This window comes from Pinus tabuliformis, chromosome J (genome assembly GCF_031772625.1).
Source record: "Pinus tabuliformis cultivar Carrire ecotype Pingquan chromosome J, CPIR1, whole genome shotgun sequence".
Lineage (NCBI taxonomy): Eukaryota > Viridiplantae > Streptophyta > Pinopsida > Pinales > Pinaceae > Pinus > Pinus tabuliformis.
Window position 1 is genome coordinate 1171257354 of NC_142295.1, and position 21565 is coordinate 1171278918.

Sequence of the window (21565 nt, forward strand, 5' to 3'; positions counted from 1 at the left end):
TTCACGTCCATTTGAAATACCTTGAAGTTTTGAAAGCTTGAGAGAGCAAGGAACATTCGGATGGCCTCAAGTCTTGCCACAGGAGCAAAGGTCTCTTCAAAATCTATTCCTTCTTGCTGCGCATACCCTTTACAAACAAGTCTGGCCTTGTTCCTAATTACTTCTCCATTTTCATTCAATTTATTCTTGAAGACCCATTTTGTTCCTATTACATTCTTATCTTTTGGTCTAGGAACTAATTCCCAAGTGTTGTTCTTTTCGATCTGCTCAAGTTCTTCATCCATTGCTTTGACCCAACATTCATCTTTGCATGCCTCTTTCACATTTTGTGGTTCAGTGGAGGAGAGTAATGCCAAATAGCTTGAAGCTTCTGCAAGTGTCCTTCTTGTTTGTACTCCTGCTTCTTTCTGCCCCACAATCTGAGATTCTGGATGATTCTTTTGAACATATCTAGATGGAGTCTTCTCTTCTATTCTTGTCTGCTCCTCTGGTTCTTCTTGAGGTTCTTCTTCTTCTTGAGGTTCTTCTTCTTCATCATTCCGTCTTAGAGGGTAGCCTTCATCTTCTTCAATGTCTTCATGATGAACTTGCCTAGGAATATATCCCTTCTCATCAACCACTACATCAATGCTGTCAACAATTCTGCCAAGTCTTTTATTGTAGCACTTGTATGCTTTGCTATGTGGAGAATAACCAAGAAGAATGCCCTCATCTGCTCTTGGTTCAAGTTTGCCAAGTTGCTCATCAGTATTCTTAATATAACATTTGCTCCCAAAGATTTTGAAGTGCTTCATCGAAGGAGTCTCACCACTCCAGAGCTCATGAGGTGTTTGAGTGCTGTTTACTCGGACATTTGTTTTGTTAAGAATAATAACCGCAGCATGTGCAGCTTCACCCCAGAAGGTTGCGGGAGTACCTGATTCATCAAGCATAGCACGAGCCATTTGTTGGATTGTTCTGTTCATTCTTTCCGCAACCCCATTTTGCTGAGGAGTTCTAGCTGTAGAGAATTCTCTTCTTATCCCATGTTCTTCACAGAAATCGAAAAATTCTTTTGAGGTAAACTCCCCACCTCTGTCAGATCTGAGGCACTTAATTTTGTGTCCTGATTCATTTTTAACCAAGGCTTTGAAGGATTTGAATTTTTCAAATGCTTCATCTTTGTGCTTCATGAGCCCTAACCAAACAAATCTGGAGAAATCATCAATGAATAATATCAGATATTCTTCTCCTCGAGGTGTCCTCTTCCTAAATGGACCACATACATCTGTATGGACTAGCTCGAGAGGCATGCTAGCTGATCCTTCCTTCTCTGGAAAGTTAGTTCTGGTTTGCTTTCCAAACTGACAAGATTTGCATATGGTATTGTCTGGAATTTTGATATCTGGAAGACCACGAACTGCCTGATATTTGCATGCTTTCCTTATTTGTGAAAAGCTTAGATGCCCCAACCTCCGATGCCATAGCCAATGTTCATCATCCTTGCTTAAGTAGCATTGTTGTCTTTCCTCAAAGATATATAGATTATTTGGAGTCCTTCTTCCTTTGATCACTGTTTCACCTGTATCAAGATCGCGAACACAACATCCATTTGATCTAAATATTACCTCAGTTCCTTGATCGCACATCTGACTGACACTCAGAAGATTATGCTTCAATCCATCAACATATAAAACATTTCCTGCTTTGACCTTCTCTTTCAACGGAGCAACACCTTTTCCTTTTATGGCTGCAGAGATATCGTTCCCAAAAGAAACTTTCTTCCCCTTTTCTAATGCGGTATATGACTCAAGCTTTTCTTTGTCCCCTGTCATATGCTTCGAACATCCGCTGTCAATGTACCATAGACTTTCTTGACCTTCTGCATAAAAGGCTATCCCACATCTTTCTGGTTGTGATTCTTTTATTCTCCATGTTCTAACATTTGAGGTTTGTTCCTTCTGAGTTGTCTTCCGGAACCTGCTCCTGCATTCAGAGTCTTCATGACCAAAGTTATTACAAATAGAGCATTCAACTTCATTTTCAAGAACCGAAAAGTTGTTATAAGTCCTTTTCATGGTTCCAGTCATTCTCCCTTGCTTTTGAGCTTCTCTAGTCATGATTGTTTTGTAGGCAACACATTGAGCTGCTTTGTGACCGAAGTTATGGCAAGAAAAGCATTGGCCATTAAAGAAACTTCTGCGATAATCAGATCTATCATCCAACCGATTGTAGCTTCTATTCATTCTTGGAGCAAATTGGGAAGATTTTACCTGTGGCTGATTGTAGCTTCTGTTTGTCCTTAAGGCAGTTTGTCCCCGAATTTCTTGATGGTCTTTATTTGTTCTTGAGGTAAACTGTCCCTGATTCACCTGATGACTTTTATTTGGCCTTTGCTCGCTTCTCCTTGCTGCATCAAGATAACTTTTAGAGGTAGAGGCTTGAGATGTTTCTCCATTATATCCAAGACCTGTCTTGATCAGAGGAGATCGCTGCACATTGATAATCTCATCCAAGGTTTCAGATCCTTTAACAAACTTAAGATTAATTGCTTTGGTTTTCTCAATCTCCTTTCTAAGACAAACAATCTCACATTCCAAATTTTCAAGATGTTTTTCCTTTTCAGCTAGTTGACATTGTAGAGAATCAATAATAGCACTCTTCTCTTCTAAACAAACTTTGAGATCTTTCATTTCTTCATAAAAGCCTTCTACATCTATAGCATCCATGTAGTCATCATCTTCAAAAGCCATTAAAAGTTTATATCTATTACCTTGTTCATCTTCATCACTATTTGAAAGTCCATCACTATCTTCATGAGTGTAATAGCTTTTCTTCTTTTCATATTGTTTCTTGTTCCATTTAACAGGTTCCTTTCCCTTGTCATTCTTATCTTTGTGAGGACATTTGGCAGCATAATGACCTACTCTTCCACAAGCAAAGCATTTAAAAGGTAACTTACCTCTGAACCTTCCAGAACCCCTTTGAAGATTTCTGACAAAATTTGATTCCTCTTCTTCATCTTCTGGCAGGTGACTTGCTTCATAATAATATTCTTTGCCTGAAGCCTTGAAGGCAGCTTCTCTTCTGTCTGATGGACCTCCCTTTCTCATTTCATAAGCGGTTAGAATTCCGTGAAGCTGAGACATAGTAAGAATTTGCAAATTTTCCTTTTCTTCTATGGCAGACACTTTAGATTCAAACTTGGGGGACAAAGATCTTAGAACCTTTTCAACCACAATAGCCTCTTTTATTTCTTCACCCAAGTTTTGCATGCAATTGACAATCTCATCTACCCTAAGGAAGTAGTTAGCCACACTTTCATCATTATACATTCTGAGAGTCTCATACTTAATCCTGAGAGTTTGAAGTTTAGCACGCTTTACCTGATCGTCTCCTTCATAGCTCGTGACCATTTTGTCCCATATTTCTTTTGCAGATTTATAGTGCATTACCTTCATGAATTCTGATTGAGAGATGCATCCCAAAAGTGTATTGACTGCTTTCGCATTTGTTTCATATTTCTTTTTCTCGGTTGCATCTGTAGGAGTAGCTGAAGGAAAAGTGTAGCCTGTCTCTACGATGTTCCAAACTTCTGTACCAAGAGATTGAAGATATGCAGTAACTCTTACCTTCCAATAATTGAAGTTTGTCCCATCAAAAACCGGTGGCCTGATTGATGCTTCTTTCTCGTAGTTTCTCATGATGAACGATCTACCTTCAAGCGGTCAAGCTTCTCTGAAGGACCTGCTCTGATACCAATTGTTGGAAATAATACTGAGAGGGGGGGTGAATCAGTATTATCAGAACTATAAAACTTTTTCAATGCTCAGAAACATATACGCTACTTTCGTTAAGTGAACTAGCGTGTACACGCAACTGTGTCTAAAGAAAACAGCGTATAACCAGAAATCTTATAATTCAGTTAGTTTATCTTCAATTAAGTGCATAAGGACATTATTCACCATATTAAGAGTAAACAGATGCAGTAGAACAGATCACACAAAAACCACACACATGAACACCATGATATAAGGTGGAAACCCAATGTGGGTGAAAACCACCTGCTGCAAGTCGTCTCTATCTTTCTTTAATATGAAACTTCAGTTTACAATCTTTTTGTACTGGTGCAGCCTTATACCAGTACGCAGGCTACAACCTGCAGAAGGCTACAACCTTCTCTCGTTCTCCAAACTTCCTTGGAAGGGAGCTCCAACCCCCTTTGCTCTTGTACTAGCCAAGATACTAGTACGTAGGTGCAGGCCTACAATCTTCTTTCTTTCAGGTACCACCTTTCATACATTTTCAGACTGGATATTCCTGAAGCATAACATTACAATCTGAAGACCACAATTCATTCAACTTTCACAACAGATCATTGAAGCACAAAACATCCAATACTAGCATCATCAATCACTGAACCACTGAAACCCTGTCAATCACCAGTTACCAGAACACAGAGCAGACTACAGAACTCTGCAATAACAGTCAGACCCAACTGTAAACCCAAAAATCAAGCTTCAAAAGATATACGCTACTTCAATGAGAGAAACCCGTGTATACACGCGCTTTTACCGAAGCCAACCTGCGTACAGATCTAAAAATAAATTCTCTCAACTTGCAGCTGTACCAGACATCAGTTAGACCCAGAACATAACATTGCGTCAGTATGCAGATCTAGAAATACGCATAATCAACCATATCATAATAGTGCATTTCAAATCATTAGATCCCGATCTATCCTTAGATCTAGTCTTCCATCAACCGAAGTGATCTCTCCTTAGCTTAGATCAAGCAACCCAGAACCTGCATACCAGATCTCTTTTTTTTTTGGATATTCAAGCCTTTTCAAAAGATATATTTGCCTAATGATCTTCTTCTCCTTATATAGCCTTAGGCCTTGCTCAATACCAGGGGCCAAACCATAGAAATCCAATACCATCAACTTAGAAACTAGGGATCAACACGTCTGTCGAGATACTTTGGTCCAAATAAATAGGCTCAAGTACCGAGGACTAACTACCACGGACCAAAGGGAAGCTTCCCGACATATACGCCCTTTTCTGTTCATATATCTGCGTGTATACGCGCCTTAGTATATATTTAACCTGCGTATACGCGACTTAGTAGACGGCGTGTATACGCAACTGGGACTTAATTAACCTGAGTATATGAGATTTCTCTTCATTCTGTAGTCTGAACGGAGATCTGTCATCAAAGAGAGTTGCCATCAAGGACAACACCTGTATCATAGCGCCACACCTGTGCCAAAATGCCAACAAAAACAACTTGAGATTTAATCTAGGAAATACAAAAATATTCTTGCAAGAAGATAGAGATAGATAATGAACTATTTCATGTTGTCCCTTTTACTATGGTTGTGTTGGCATTTATTATTGAATTTGTAGCCCTTTATGCTGGCTTGTAGTTATGGAGTTTCACACTGGAGTGTTCTTTACTTTCATCTTTCAACTGATACTCTTTGACCCTGCTGCCCTTTTTTCACATGTTTTACCTAGATGCCTTCATTTTTATTGTGTGGTAACTTTTAGGTGTAAATTCTTCACAGTAAATCAGTCATAGTCTACCACCATTGTGAATTTGGTAATTTCACATTCAACATCCTCCTATAGATCTCATCAGCTTCAGTATATTTGGAAAAAATTGGCTTCATGAGGAATAAATGTTTGACCTTATGTTCCAGAAAAAACAAGTTTTCAAATGTGTCATATAACACTTTGCCTGTTGGCAGGGATTTTATGGATGAAGAGTTGGCTTGTTCCTTAGCCAATTGTCTGAGTCTATTACCGTAGTCCAACTATGTCATGATTTTGTCATTTATAAGCATAGGACTGGGCAAACCCTTTCCCCTCAAAATCTGGAATTTAGCCATGAACCTATCAATGGCTACCTAGATATTGTGGCATTTATCTTCTGAGTTGAGCATAAGGTTCTTTTTGGAAATGAATTTCCTTATTTCCAAAATGGTGGCAGTTCTATCTTCTATCTTTAGCTCATGGAGCTCGTATCTATTCTTGCTGTTGAGGAAGTGGATGAGTCTATTTGCATCCATAGGCTTATCTACCAATTCCTACTTTACTTTTTGGATAGCTTCTGTAGCTACCTTCACTAACTATGGTTGTTCTATGATATTGGCCCCCAACATTTCCTTGGTTTGCCCAAGTGGTTTCTCCTGTGTTAAGACTTTCTCTAAGGCTTTAATCCTCTCAGCCATTCTCTAGGATTTTTTTGCTTCTTCTTTCTGCTTCAGTTGGGCAAGTTTGCAGTTTGTTTCAAAACTTGCAACCTTTTCTCTTAACCTGTTCATTTCAATAGCCTTGATAGACATCTCTTCCATGACTTTGACTAGTTCTGCTGCTTTTTCTCCTTGTGCACCTGTTGGAGCAATGGGTGCCAGTGGTGCTGCCAGTGTAGAAGGAACTACTATGGATACTGTTGGGATGACATCCTTGGAAGTTGTGGACATGTTGCTTTTCTTCAGTTGAATTAAAGTGTCCAACTCATTTTTTGTATCCTTTAGTTGATCATTCAGCTTCAAGACCAAGTCCATAAACTCCTCATTTTTGGTTTTATTCTCTATGACAACTAGAGTTTGAGGATGTTGCAGTTGGGGTATTTTCAATTGCCTCTTGAGTGCAGCAATATCATTATTTTTATTCTTAATAAGTTGGTTTGTAGCTTTTATTTCCTTGGGATTATGTCCCAATTCAATCACTAAGTCCTCTAAGGACTTGATCCTTGAATCCTTGGCCTATGAGGAGGCCTTTTCTAACTGGAATTGTGCCGAGATGTTGTTCAGAGTGTTCTGTAGCTGATGGGAAGCTATGCCTTTACCTGTCAGGGTGGAGTATATCATCTCTCCAGCCTATTTGTGTAGTTCAATCTGGTCTATGGGATGAATATCCTTTGCCAACACTTCAAAATCGACCCTTTTGAAATCTGATGTTGTCTTTGGCTGCTGGGCTATAGGCTTAACAAAGGTCATTTGCAGTTTTCCCTCCTTAATGTTAAAGGTGGACATTAGCCTTATTTGATTGGTAGGAGTCATCTTTAGGTATTGTGCATATGTTTGGGCCTTAAGCCTCTCATTTATGGCTTTGATTTCTTTGTATCTCTCCTTGATATCCTGATCTTTATCAGTACGCATTCTAAAGGACAACACTTCCACACTAGGATGCCTTTCCAACATCTGAGTTTGAGACGTGGAAGGCTCTAGCATGTCTCCATATGGAGTGGTAGGTCTACTTCTCTCTGCTCATGTATTTGTGACCTTAGCTGAGTCTTCAATATATTCCTACTCAGAGGCTGGATTTAGCCTTTTCATCTTCTTTGATTCCTATTGCAAATCAGAGGTGGCCATTCCCAAAGTGAAAGCCCCTTCTCTATTTCTTTTTGGGATGTTCTCCTCACTCTGAGGAGTCTGCATAACTGGAGGGGTACTCATGGTTCTTTCTGGCTCTTCTAGTACCTGCAGAAAAGAGTTGTCATCAAGGTGCTTTTCTAAATCATTTAGAGAATTCTCTATGTCTACTTTGGTGTTGTCTTGGTCTACTAGGGTACCCTCCACCCAATCTGTCTGATTAGCATATGCTTCTATTTCAGGTATGGGATGGTGAATGAAAGGTCCTAGCTTGACCTTTTATCTCTTCTTTGTGATGAATTCCAAAGGATCATATCTCCAAACAAAAATCCTTTGGAACTTCATTCTCTGCAGAATTAAGTCTGCTTCTTTGCCTTCCTCCCTAGAGTTGCATATGAAGAGGCCTAGTTGGTCTTTTATTTTGAAATTGGCCTTCTTCTTGGCATTGACGAAGTTTAATTCATCTGCATTGATGATTTGTATATAGTATTCTAATGCAAACAACCTCATTGGGAGGTATCTTGGCAGCTTGTATGGTGCCATCTTGCAACCATAAATCCTGATTTCTGTATGGTTCTAGTAAAGGTACTAGTCACCTACATTGGTCTGTTTAGACAATTGAAGGACTCTCTTTATTTCTATATTGATTCTAGGAGGAGGACTTCCAGTCAACATTGTCATGACTAGGTGTACAAATAAATCAACAAAATCGGAAGAAGAGTATGGAGACTGAGATTGGTGGATTAATGGGGTCCGAAAAATCACTGACTTGGGATGACCTTTGGTGTCCAACTTCTACAGGGTGAATGGGAACTTATCAGGTTGATAATATAAGAACATATGGTATAAAATTGAAGAGTACTTGAAGACCCTTTCATTGTTCATTCTAAGGAATTTCTCATGCATCCTATCAGCTACAAATTAGGCATAGTCATAAATGACAGCAAGAGGTTGCCCTCGAGTGTAGATGGACATGAAGGCAAGGATTATCTCATCAATGTACTCACTAGTGGAGTAACCCAAAACACAAGATATCATGGCCACAATATTCTGGCCCTATGGAGAGAAAATCACTGATACATATGGAGGGGAGTCCTTAGGGACGTGTTTCTCTTCTCTGATGAAGGTTTGGAATAGTTGGGCCAACTTTGTAGAGCTAAGTTTGGGATAAAAGTCCAATAAGTCTCCAATTGAGAGGGGAGTTTGGTTTGGTCCTCGTTGGAGCTACAACATTTTGTTTATGGATTCAGCAGTGATTGTGAAAAGAATGGGTTGGTTTTGGGACATGATTTCTCTCTAATGGGAATGTAATTGGCATGAAATTAATGGACAATCTATGGTAAAATGTGGACTTGAGGGAACTAGTATTTGGGTAAATTTGACTCCCAAAGGCCAATCTCATCAACATGGTTTAGGAACTTGTCCCTACTTTGGCAATTTACTTTGAGCATGGGTTCTACGGTAGTGGTATCTTTTATTTGGAAATATTTATCTACTAAAGGAAGGTAGTCTAGGTCCAAATGACGTGTAGTGAAGGACCTTACATGCATTGCAATCAGGGTAGCCATACTCAGTTCTTATGGATTTGAGTGTGCGAGGTGATTCAGAGTTTTTAGGGAAATGGAGGTTTTGTAGTTGTTTATGGCTCAAAGTGTTAAAATTTAAGTAAATTTGATCTTTTTTTCTTAAATAACAATGTCACGAGGGTGAATTGACTTGGAACTTGACAAGGGAGTTAGAATTCCACAGTTAAATACCTAGAATTTGGGCAAAATTGGTTGTAAATGGGTGGTTGATGGTGGCTCAAGAGGCTCATACAGTACTAGTATGGACTGATCAACAAGTTGGGTTGTCTGCAGCGTCTCTAGATTAATGGCAGAGGTCAGTGAGAAATTTGGTTGTTTGCACAGGTCGCAACGACTTTTTGAGTTCTCAATAACAATTGCGCGAAAAGATTGAAAAGAGGGGTAAACAGGGTTTTATAGCAAAAACGGTTAATTTTGGCAGGTTCATTGATTGATGAATAGTGATGGTTTTCGGTTGAAAGGGGGAAGTGGTTTGGGACGTCCATCGCATCACTCTTGTGGTGCGGGTGGTATTCGGGAGGGGTTGCCCAATTCCATTCAGCGTTTACTATGTAGCATCGGGGAGCGGGAGGAAAACCATCTTATTAGGAGGGTAAAGGGTGAACTTTGGGTTGGCCCAATATGGATGCGAGTCATTAGATGAGGGGGAGGGAGATTGTACAGTGATTGGGAGGTGAAACTACGTGGTGATTTACCAATAAAATTTTTCAGGGGGCCCATGGGTATAATCATTGGCAGTATGAGATTAGCTTGGAGATTAATCTCATCGGGCACTCTTTAACACAGGAGTAAGGACTAGGGGCGGGATTTAATATATTTTTGGGATATGGGGTAGTAATATAGTTTATTAGTAAACTAAGGGGTGGGGTTAATTTATATAAAGAAGTTAAATATATATGAGACAATTGGTTTATTGGGAATTTTATATATTTAATTAAAAAGTTAATATGAAATGAAATGAATAGACGGGGTATTGTGCATAGGTGTATGAAATGTTATGTGCATTCGATACACTTAGTACTTTAGGATAAATGTATTTGCTAGGTTTTTGTACATAAAACACATTTATAAAGCGTTTCTCCTAGGAAAGATAACTTAACCTTATGAAAATGGGTTTTGTGAGGGGGATGAATGAATTATAAGGGAATTTAACACCTTTCCTCCTTAAGTCATCAAGCTGAGGGTCCGATCCCACCAGAAGTTAGAGAAATTATTTGAGCCTTTTTGACTTAAAGAACTATAGGTATTAATATTTTCATTATGAAAACGAAGTTAGTGAGTTTCATAGGGGTTAAATTGAATGAGGGGATGTTAAGTAAACCAAATTGTGAACCATTTATTTTTTTTGTTTACCACTTATGCATATTTAAATGAGGCATTTGGAAAAATGACATAAGTGCTTTTTGTATCAAATGACATGATATTTCTACAACCTTTTTACTACTTACCCACTTAGTCATCCTACCATTTTTTTCTTCACTTTATTTGGGTGCATTTAGTCTAGCAAACCCTTACCAATCCTTTTCTTTTCTTTACAAAATAAACTATCTAATTCTAACCTTATATCATCTGAGGGCTCAGATTAAACTGATGAGCTCCTTTTATTCACTCTAATTATCTAATGATCTGCCAAGATTACACTATTTGGTCAGATTTATTCACTTTCTATAAACATAAAATTCAAAATATGAAATAGCCAAGTTTAAACATTTTGACCATCACGGATTGTGGCATAAGTAACAAGCTACACACAATCCCTTATTATGCATAAAAAGTAAATAGTAGTGGCATTTTCACTTGCACACTTTCATGGTATCTTTTTGTCTTTTGGGGTTCATATATTTCATTTTTTGTTTTGACCTTTTCATTATTTTTTTCCTTTGATTATTCTTTTAGGACATACCTGTTTCAAGGAAAACTAGTGTCGATTCGAACTGCTAGTCCCACTAAGATGGGTAGCTATCTTAGAAACAAACAATGAAAGCTTTTCAAGAGTTCCTTTAAGTGTGATAGATGGAAGAGAAGAAAAGAAGACCAACCTGGATCTTCCGCTTTGATCCTAGCTTGATTTCTCCTTTCCTTGATAGAATTTTCCACTCCTCACCTACTTGTTCCGCTTCAAAGAATACCTGTAGAGTCAAAGTAACAACAAACCATCAAAGCTTTTCTATCTAAAACATCATAAACAATATGGAATAAGAAAAACATTGACCATACAATTGCATTCATAAACAATAAGATTCACAAATACAAGATCATATGGAGGAAAACTCAAAGAACTTTATTAATAGTAATGTAAGAGAGGATTACAAACAAACAACACTTCCTTACAAAATACAAAATTCCAGCCTCCAGATCTCTCAGATGAGGGTTCCATTTATAGATTCTTGCAAGGGTGTGAGTCAGCTCTAGGTTTTTGATTAGTGTCATTCAACTGATAGTTCTTTGTTCCACTTGGAGATTTCATGAACTCTTACTCATCCCTGGGCGAACTCAGAGAGGCAAGTGTCATAGGAGAAGTTTCTGGAAGATTCCATGATCATCCACCTAGTAAATTGTCTCTTCCATTTGTCTATTCTCACTCATTGCACCCCACAAAAGGCCATTTCAGTATGCATCACACCTCCCATGTGTATAAAGTGATATACATCGCACCCTGACCATGGAGCGGTCAGTATGGTCTAGTTTTGGCCAGTTCTGAGTGGCTTTTTAGGTGGAACTTTTGGGAAATGATGTAATCAGTTTACCATGATCCTTTAGGGTATAAAACAACACTTTTAGGTACTAAAGAACCCTTGGTCTATGGAAATATGAGTTTGGGATTGCAGTGCCCAAATATGTCTATAACAGCTGCCCCCAAAAGCATGAGGTCATAAATCTTCTGATGTCAGGTGAAATTCTTTATCATGAGAATTTGAGGTATTCAAACTGGAAGGTGACCTGTATAAGATACAATACAATACATCACCATCATATTATTTTCATGATCTAGATGAGGCGAACATTCCCATGCTCAGCTTCATAAATTCATTTTCATGTACATAGGACAGAGTGATTCCTCATATGAAGAGTCATCTTCTTTTGCTTAGATGACTATCTGTGCACATTTCATGTCATTATGTTCCTCAATATACCATGTCCTGGATGGATGAAACTAGATCTAGGGTCTTCAAAACTCATCTAAACTTTGCCCGATGTGCAAGTCGATCCATGTGAAAGTATGTTTTGAAGTCGAACATGAAAGAAATCACCTGATTACCAGCCAATGATGTGAGTTGTTAACAGATGCGAGAGGAGTCACCGATAACGATGATGACCCTCAAGGTACTACAATACAATTCATGTGGTGTGAATATATGAGTCAACGTTGAAAACCACGCAAAATATTTCAGTCAAAGGTCATTGATTTAAACCTGTCGCCAAAAGTGAGAAACTTGCCATTGAGGCATGCAAGCTTCAAAGTACTGAAAGGGTTGTTTCTAAGTCAACTTCTTCGATAATGCGCTGATGTCCACAAGAAGTGACCTATCATAGGAGGGCCTTGATGTATCCTGCATCTACGATGCGAAACGGAGCAAATGATTTTTGTGGAGGTGAAAACGATCTATTGATATAAGGTTCAGGAATGGCGGTCGTGAAAAATGAATGGTGGAAGTATTGTCTTGGATGAGGTGTCTGTTGGATGGTGAATTCTCTGAATGACTTCTCTTAAACATATTGGTGACACTGATATGGACTTGGTAGCGTTAAACCCATGGATGGTACAGAGGATCGATGGTGATGGTGAACGGAAAAATCCAACCCAACTCAATCATGGTGATGGAGTGAAAGTGTCATGTTTAAGAGCAACCTGCTACCAATAAATTTCTTCAAGTTTTCTTTCAATTTTTCCCTAGTCATTGCTGACCAGTACCTATTTATTTTTGCCAAGCTTGAGGAGGATAACATATGCTTGGTCTATAATTTTCCCTTTGGGAAAACCTGTCGCTTTATGTTTAGTGAGCCTAGCATCAGTGAGACTCATTCTTGTCTAGGTGGACAAGTTTGTTGCTATTCTTTTAACAAGTTTAATGACAAAGATAACTAGGTCCCTTTCATTTTTAAAGAGTTTGAAAAGGGACGAAAAGGAGATTCCAATAGTCATTTTTCGTGGCATAATCCCTTAAGTCCGAAAAGGTATAAAGTAATATGAAAGGGATGTCTTTTTGATAGCTTTAATGAGCCGACAAAGACAAGTGCTCTATATTTTTGTTTAATAATCCCTTAGGTCCAAAAAGATTAAAATATATGAGAGGGATGGCATTCCCTTTACTTTAATGAGCTAGAAAGGCCAATAGCTCGACAATCTTTTTATATTTAATGAGTCTAAAAAGAGTTAAAAGAGACTCATTTTTTAGGAATGAGTGGTGTTTTCAAGTAGCAACTAGTTCCAGGTAAGTTTGGAACTTCTCAAAACATGGCAATGTGAAGAGGGTGGCAATCAGAATCAGTTGTCGTAGCTGTTCCTCAAAAGGGTAAACAATCAAGTGGAAGCGTATGGTCGACCAAATGAATGGAGGTGACGGTAGGAACACAACCAAGGTTTAAAAGGGCTGATAGCAAGGTGATCACAAAGGTTATTTACCAAACATGGTTTCATTTTTTAATTAGCTTGAACTAGGAGAAACTATGCTCAGTTGCAGGTTTATTTTTTAACAAGATTGAACATTGCAGGAACATTTCTCTTAGGCGGGTTTATTTTTTAACGAGCTTGAACCTTGCGGAAACATTGCTCAGGGGTGTGGGTTCATCTTTTAGTGAGCTTGAACCTTATGGAAAGTATGCTCATTTTCCTTTTTATGTAAGCTAGGAATAACCAGACTATAAATCTAAAAAGCTAAAAATGCTAAAAAGCTAAAAAATGAAATTGGTCATTTTTGCTTGCATAAAAAGGTTTGCATGCCCCCCAGCATAAAAAAATTCTTTAGTAACAATATGGAAACTTACTATGGTTAAGCAGGATGATTTTATGTCAATACTTAGACAAAACACTTTCTGCACTTTGTCTGCCAAATAGACAAAGGTGAAAGGTCACTCGGACCGATCACATAACTTATAGGGAAACTTATCTCTATAGCTGGGTTTGTCTGCAAAATACACATGGCTGCATACCCCCTAAGCTTCGCTGCATTCACCAGATTACTCATGGTAATTAGGTGGATGGAATGAAGGTTCCTTTATGAGGTCAAGTGAAAGACTCGACTTGGAACTTTGCTCAGCCTTGCTTGATTTCTTAATGAGCTTGACACAAGCAAGGAATTTTGATCAGGTCCTTGGTTTCATTTTTTAACGAGTTTGACACTAGTCAATGAACTATCCTCTGAATTCACGAAAGAGAGTGCAGTATATTTCTTGTTCTAAAGGAGAAAAAGATTTGCCAACACATATATTCTCTACAACATTCAGTTTGGTCAAGATATTAATGGCAATAGTTTCTTCAATATTGGACAGATTTCGCTCTGAATCCACCATATTTTTAGTATTCGATAGAAAATCAAAAACTGAAGGATGATTAATGTCACTAGAATAATCCTTGTTGTTATCTTGAGGCTGGGAATAATGGTGGTGATCTTCCCATTGTGCCTCTCCTATCATCATTGACTGAATGATTCATTCGTCTATAGAATGTACTTGAGACCAAGGATTAGAAGAGGTGCCATACTCTAGAGATCTATCTATCCAAACACTTGACAAGCATTGATTTGGGTTTGTCGCCCATGCCCAGAATATTGATTGCTACAACAATTCTATAGGGCTTGGGGGCAACACTTGGCGATGATCTATGCTAACAAAATGTTCAGAATTCTTCTTAATCTTTGACAATGTAGAAGATATCATGTGACAGGTTTCCACTATGGCCACTTCCGCTAGATTACTTGGAGGTGGGAGGGAAAAAGTACCCATTAATGATGATTATTTTAGGAGACCTACTCTGACATGTTGAAGCGATTGAGAACTTCCATGGATCAATCGAATGATTCCAGTAGCTTCTGAACTGTTGGGGAAAAAGGTTAGTTGGTCAACAATTGTAATTTTGCCTTGAAAGGGGAATGCAATCTTTCTAAAATATGTTGACACAACAATAGCCATAGCATAAATCTAGGGCCTACCTAGTAGTATGTTGTAGTCAAGGTTTCCATCAATGACCTCGACTTCAATTTCTACTGTCTTGCTCCCCAGTTCGATTTGCAAGTTACTTAATATCCCATATGGCATGTATGTTCTTCCATCAAATGCTTTTAATGTCATTGATGATCATGAAAAGGGTGTAGAGCCTAAAGTTTTCCAGCAACTCATTGATATGATACAGGTAGATGCCCCCTCATCAATGATTGTTCGATAAATAGTTTTGTTAAGGGATTTTACCTATATGAGGAAAGCGAGCTGGGCTGGTAATTGAGGTTTGTATCCTTTATGATTAAAGGCCACTAGATTGGAATCTGTTGGATCAATCCCACCTATCGCTGATAACCAAGCCTGCTTTTGGGAGGGGCAATTCTGCAGTACTTCAAGTGTCGACATAGCGGATGGCGATTGGGCCAGATCCTCCACTATATTATAATTTTGCGCTGCTCAAGCACGTGGATTAAACATTAATTTATGTACTACTCCCTTAGGCGGTTTTATTGTTAATTTAGGAATGATTGGTGGAATAACTTCTAGCGAAGTTGTTGTCAAACTACTTGGTTGATCTGTAGCCTTGTTGTTCGATGACTCTGGATTTCCATAATCCTTATTCCCTGTAGATATCAAAGCATCATTTTGTTGTTTTGAGATGGATAGCATAAGCACTTGGGATGGGGAAGCATGATCATTAGCAACCAGGTTAGTTTCTGGATTTGGAAACGGATCAGTCAATACTGCTGAGGTATTTGAAGTCTTTTTGAAAAACTTCTTGACTTCAACTTGAAGTGGACAATCTTTTGTGTCCTCATCACATATGAAACATGGGTGATTAGGTTTCTTCCTTCTAGTATGGTTTCCAGAAGGTTTCTCAGGAGTTGAATCCTCCCGTTTCTTCTTTTTGTGTGTCCCTTTCTTCTTGTCCCCTGGTTATTTAGCATTTTCCTTTGTCAGTTGACATGGCATTAACCTCCAAGGAGAGAGGTTCCTCATCTACCTTTTGACTAGAAACGGTACGGGCTTTCTTAGATGTGGCCTTTGCGGTTTTTGTGATTGTCGTACCTATCATGCCATCACTGGCATGAGAGTCTTTATTTGATTTAGTCGGAGGAGAAACGAAAAATTCTGGTCTAGGAGCGTCAGGAATTTTGTCATAGAGCATGCCAAACTAAGTATAGATCAAGTCTAAATATTACGCACGAGCAATGACCTGCTCTTCTGTAACAACTCCTCCCTTAGCCACATCCTCTGTAATAGAGGGTAACAATGACTTTATAAACCATTCAACTAAAAGCTGATCAGGAATGTATGTCTTCACCATTCTTTGACGACACAACCACTCATGAATATGATCAGATATGTGAGTGGCAGTTGTCTATTTAAAGTTGGTAAGGAGTTTTGTCCCTATTTCGTACCTTATGGGTAGCTGAAAATGGGTTAAAAAAGTAGTGGCAAGGGTGCTAAAGTTGTCAAACGAAGCTCTAGGCAATTCAATATACCATTTAGCTACTGGAACTGTTAATGTTCACTGGAAAAGGTGAAGCCTAATCGAATCATCATTCAGGGTGTTGGATGAACACCACAAATGGAAAGTCATCACATGATTCGACGGATCTTCACCCAGATTTCCATTGAATTTAGGAATATCAGAGGGAAGTTTATGAGGAATCGAATGCCACCAAAGGGCATAAGCAATTGGATCATTTGTCAATCGATTTAGATCTGGTAATTCTAGAGTTTCTACAAAGGGTAACTGTTGGTTCAGGTTAGGCAAAGCATACCCAGGATAAGATGGAATTGCCTGAGCAGTAGGTCTTTGCATACCAGCATAATGTATTTGATGCTCAGATCCTTGGTATGATTGCTGGAATTGTGGTTGTTGGTATTGAACCAACCATGGTTGTTGGACCCTTTGCTGTTGTCCAATATTGGATGATTGACCAAGATGCGGAGTCATAGTACTTGTTTGATCCTGATTTGCTCCAGATAAGGAGGCACTAACCTAAGGTTGTGGTTGAATAGCTGAGGCGAGAGGCTATTGTATTGCAACCTAAGAAACTTGAGGTTGACATACAACAGGAAGAGTTTGTACTTGCGATACAGTCACAATAGCAGGTGTAGTGGGAATATTCAACATAGGATGGATTGGTTTCATTGAATACACAACCCTTGTTTGTTGAGGCAGTATTGTTACCCAACCACTGGATGTAATTCCAGTTTGACTTGAACTTTGTTGTAAACTCTCATATGGTTGTTCCCCAGGAGGGAACAATGGAAAGGCATACTGCCCCCCATATGGTGGCAATCCAGTACTTAAAGGGTAGATTGGCCTTTGAAGACACATTGGATTGACTTGTTGAGTTTCAACATAAGAAATACCAAATGAGAATCTGGATGAAGAAATAAGAACTAACCATGTCGTCAAAATAGTCCCTGATTGGACTTCATCTTGTTGTTGATAACTTGCCGGGACAGATGGTATACCAGCAATCGTTGTAGGAACGGCAGCAGGAAGCTCCACCATAGCTGTGTCGGTTGACACAGTCCTAGATGTTGATGGTTGTTCAGACATGTTTGGTCTATCCAAAATATTTCCTAGCGATTCAATAGGAACTTGCGATAAAAAAGAACTAACTTCTATAGTAGAAGGATGTAAGTTGATACCAATTCCAAAATGCACTGGAGTACTAGGTGGAAGATCCTCTACTACCTCTTCTACAGCAATCAATCCAGGTAGAAGAGGTAGATCATCTAGTCCATAAAATATTTCTGGAGCCAAAGAAAGTGTAGCTTCTGCAGTAAGAGATACTGGAGGAATTCTAGAATTCAACTTCTAGATGTTCAGGTAAGTGAACTTCAGTTTCTTGATCAGTCCTAGTTGGAGTTGCTTTAGGAATAGAGGTGTCTACCGTTACACTAGGATCAGTTCTAATGTCCTCTTGTAACTACGGAACTTCTTCTGTAAAGGCAGATGTACCAGAGATAATTGGAGTAACTATAGTCTTTGACGATGTTGAAACGCAAGTTTCAAATAAATTAGGTGAATTGGACTTAGTTAAACGAGAAAGCTTTGCCTATGATGGTTTCGTTTCTGGGGTCAAAAATGGTTGACTCTCTAGTCTTTGCGAATGACAGGGTTTTGATTGACTTTCTTCCATGATTGTGGATTACTTGATCAACTCAAAAATTAAAGGGTAAAAATGTTATTCCAATTTAAATGAATTTTAAGCTAGTTTTACACAACTTGATTTTTCAATTTTTAAGATTCGAGAAAAAGCTAAAGGTGACTCTAGTCACCTTCGATTTTTAATGAGCCTAAAGTGACAAGTGCTCAGATGGACCTTTTCTTTTAGGGATTCGAAAAGGAACAAAAGTGACTGCTCTGGAATTCTAGATAGAGGGTTTACCAAATCAATCATAAAACTGCAAAATACACCTTGGTGTTAGATGGTAGAGAAATTACCAAGGACTTATGTACAGTAGTCAATCTTCCTGAATGTTGTGTTCAGTGCATTACGATCGATATGGCAGTAGACACGGCTTCCTAAGTATAAAGAATATCAACCTATTGTGGTCTCCCAATATATACTCGATGGTACGGGGAGCACAAGTCCGTACTGGCACTTGTCATATCAAAGAGGAGGAATCACCCAACCTTCGATGAAAATGATAGTTACCAGGTTTTACATCATCGGAACACGTCTCTAGCCTAGACTTTTAGATGTGTTGCGTTAGATTCCAAAGTGTTTTTATGTTCATTGATGTTTATTTTAAAGTTGATCTTGCTTAGAAGTTTGTATTTCAAGGTTCACCACATGATGTAGATGTGAAATTCCAAAATATGAAATCTAAAATGATAAACAGTCATTTACATTCTTTTAGCAATGAAAATCCTAGCTGCAAAGGAAAGAAGATAACGATTTTTCTTTTAGTAGAGAGCATAGAGCACACACTAGATGCACTTTCCTAAATCAAATTTCACAAGAAATCAAAATGCAGATGCATATGCATGTATTTGTTTTCCACTTTTTTAATGTGTGAATGACAAAAAGAATGATCTGAACTATTTTCTTTCAAAGCGACGATACTAAAAAATTTCTCTTTTCAAAATGAAAGGAAGAATAAGACGACACTTTTCAATTTTGAATTTGTTGGAAATAGTACTGAGAGGGGGGGTGAATCAGTATTATCAGGTCAATTATTTTTCATTTCACAATTAGATTTGTATAAGCTACTTTAGTTAGTAAATACCGCGTATGTACGCAACTTCAGTTAAGGAAACAAGCGTATATCGACAGACTTGTAATTTACATTATTCTTCAGATGTTGATCATTAATCTGTGCATCAAACCATATAAACAGTAACCGGGAGCAGTGAAACAGAATAGGAAATCACACATAAGAACACAAGAGATAAGGTGGAAACCCAATGTGGGTGAAAACCACCTGCTGCAATTCGTCTCTATCTTCTTTTAATTAGAAACTTCTTTTCACAATGTTTCTGTACTGGTGCAGTCTTATACTAGTACCCAGGCTGCTACTTACAGACGGCTACAACCTTCTCTCCTTCTCCAGCTTCTCCTATAAGGGAGCTACAACCCCCTTAGCTTATTCTACTAGCTGAGGTACTAGTACGTAGGTGTTGACCTATAGAAGGCTACAACCTTCTCTTCTCTTCCAGGGACCACATTTCATAAATTTTCAGACTGGATCCATGAATAACATCAATCAAACATCAAATATATCTGCATAAACCAATCTCCTTTGCTCCAAACAAACCGAATCAAATAATTAATTCTCTGAATGCTATACCCAGAAAATAGTAACAGTAACTAGACACTAATTCTGAACCCAGAACATTGCAGCAATAAATAGAAGTAGCTAAAACATATTTCAAGAGATGTACGCTACTTCAATGTTTACAACCTACGTGCATACGCTTCTGAATTAAGGCCAACCAACGTATATGTTGTTTTGACATATTGAACCAGCGTGTATACGCGCCTCTGATGTGTCAAACCTGTGTAAAGATCTATAAAAGATAATTCACTCTTTCAAATATTTAGACATAAGTTATACCTGGATTATCAGGTTTAAAGATCAAGTCATGCGCCAAACAGATCAAGAACACAAAGACACTACTTTTCAAGTCTTGAGTTTTGACCCATCAATAGAACTTATCCATCTTCTTACACTCAGGTTCCTCCTTGATTCAGATTTAGCTATACACCATAAACCAATCAACAATATTCCAGATCTAGCTCCTCATGAGATATTCAAAATACTTCAGTCAATACCTTTGCCAAATGATCTCCTCCATTTTATAGTCTAAGGCCTTACTCAAACCATGGTCCAAAACCATAGAGAACCAATACTAGGAACCCAATACCTGGGTTCAATACTTCAAACGCAATACCAAGGTCCTGTTACCACCCAGGTTGTTCCCTATGACTCCCAAGGGAATACGGCCGGGGTAACCACTAACCAATCTTTGGATTACAACTTCTAGCCAAACTGTAATCAGAGAGGGCTCTCTCTTTATAATTTGTCTCTGTTCTGATAGTATTTTAGGCTAGCTATGTTGTTCAAACTTTTGTTTTTTGTGTTTGGTTGGAGAATGTTTCAGTCAAGATATGTATGCTCTCACTCGAATGTTATATGTCATTGGGCAATGGAGTCAGTGGTCCTTTAGCTGTTTTGAGGTGCTGTGTGATGCTGTAGTGATGCTGCAGAGCAAGGTTAGTGTCTGAGGAACAAACGTTCATAAAGTGATTGGGTGGGTTGTATCCAGTTTATGCAAGGCAATCAAGAAACTTACAGTAAACTGCTAGAGAAAGACAGTGAGAATAGTGACCTAGAAGCAATGAAGAATTTCTAGGTAACATTCATATATATAGAATTAACAGCTACATGAGCAATTACGAATTCATGTCCATGGTTAATTCTGAAGACAAACATTTACAGCAGTAAAAATTGAGTACAAGGTGTAGTAAAACAAATCCTGCACTATTCTTTTTCTTTACTGCTAGTTTAGTGTAACATGAATATGATTTGATAAACATAAGAGAGACAAGAACAGAGATTGAGGAAAAACTTGTTATTTCATCAGACAGCACAGGAATTCTGCATCAACACATGAATCATCAGCAAGACACCATAGTTCTAGGAAATCACTGAGCTGATCTAGCTCTTTGTATTAAACAATTCTGAAAGTGTACAATACATTTTCTCAGAGTGAAAATTACCAACCCCTTATGCGTTACTAAGGGGAGTATATATACAAAGTTTACATAAGAAAATATTTGAATGGAGAGTAAATGTTTCAATAATAGCATGCCAACCGCTGGAGTGTAGCAGCTGAGAAAGTTAATGCTGTAATAACTTTTGTTCCCTTAGCTGTCAAAAAATGGTCAGAGCCTGTTGACTTGGTGGCAGTTGGAGTCGGCTGAGGAGACGC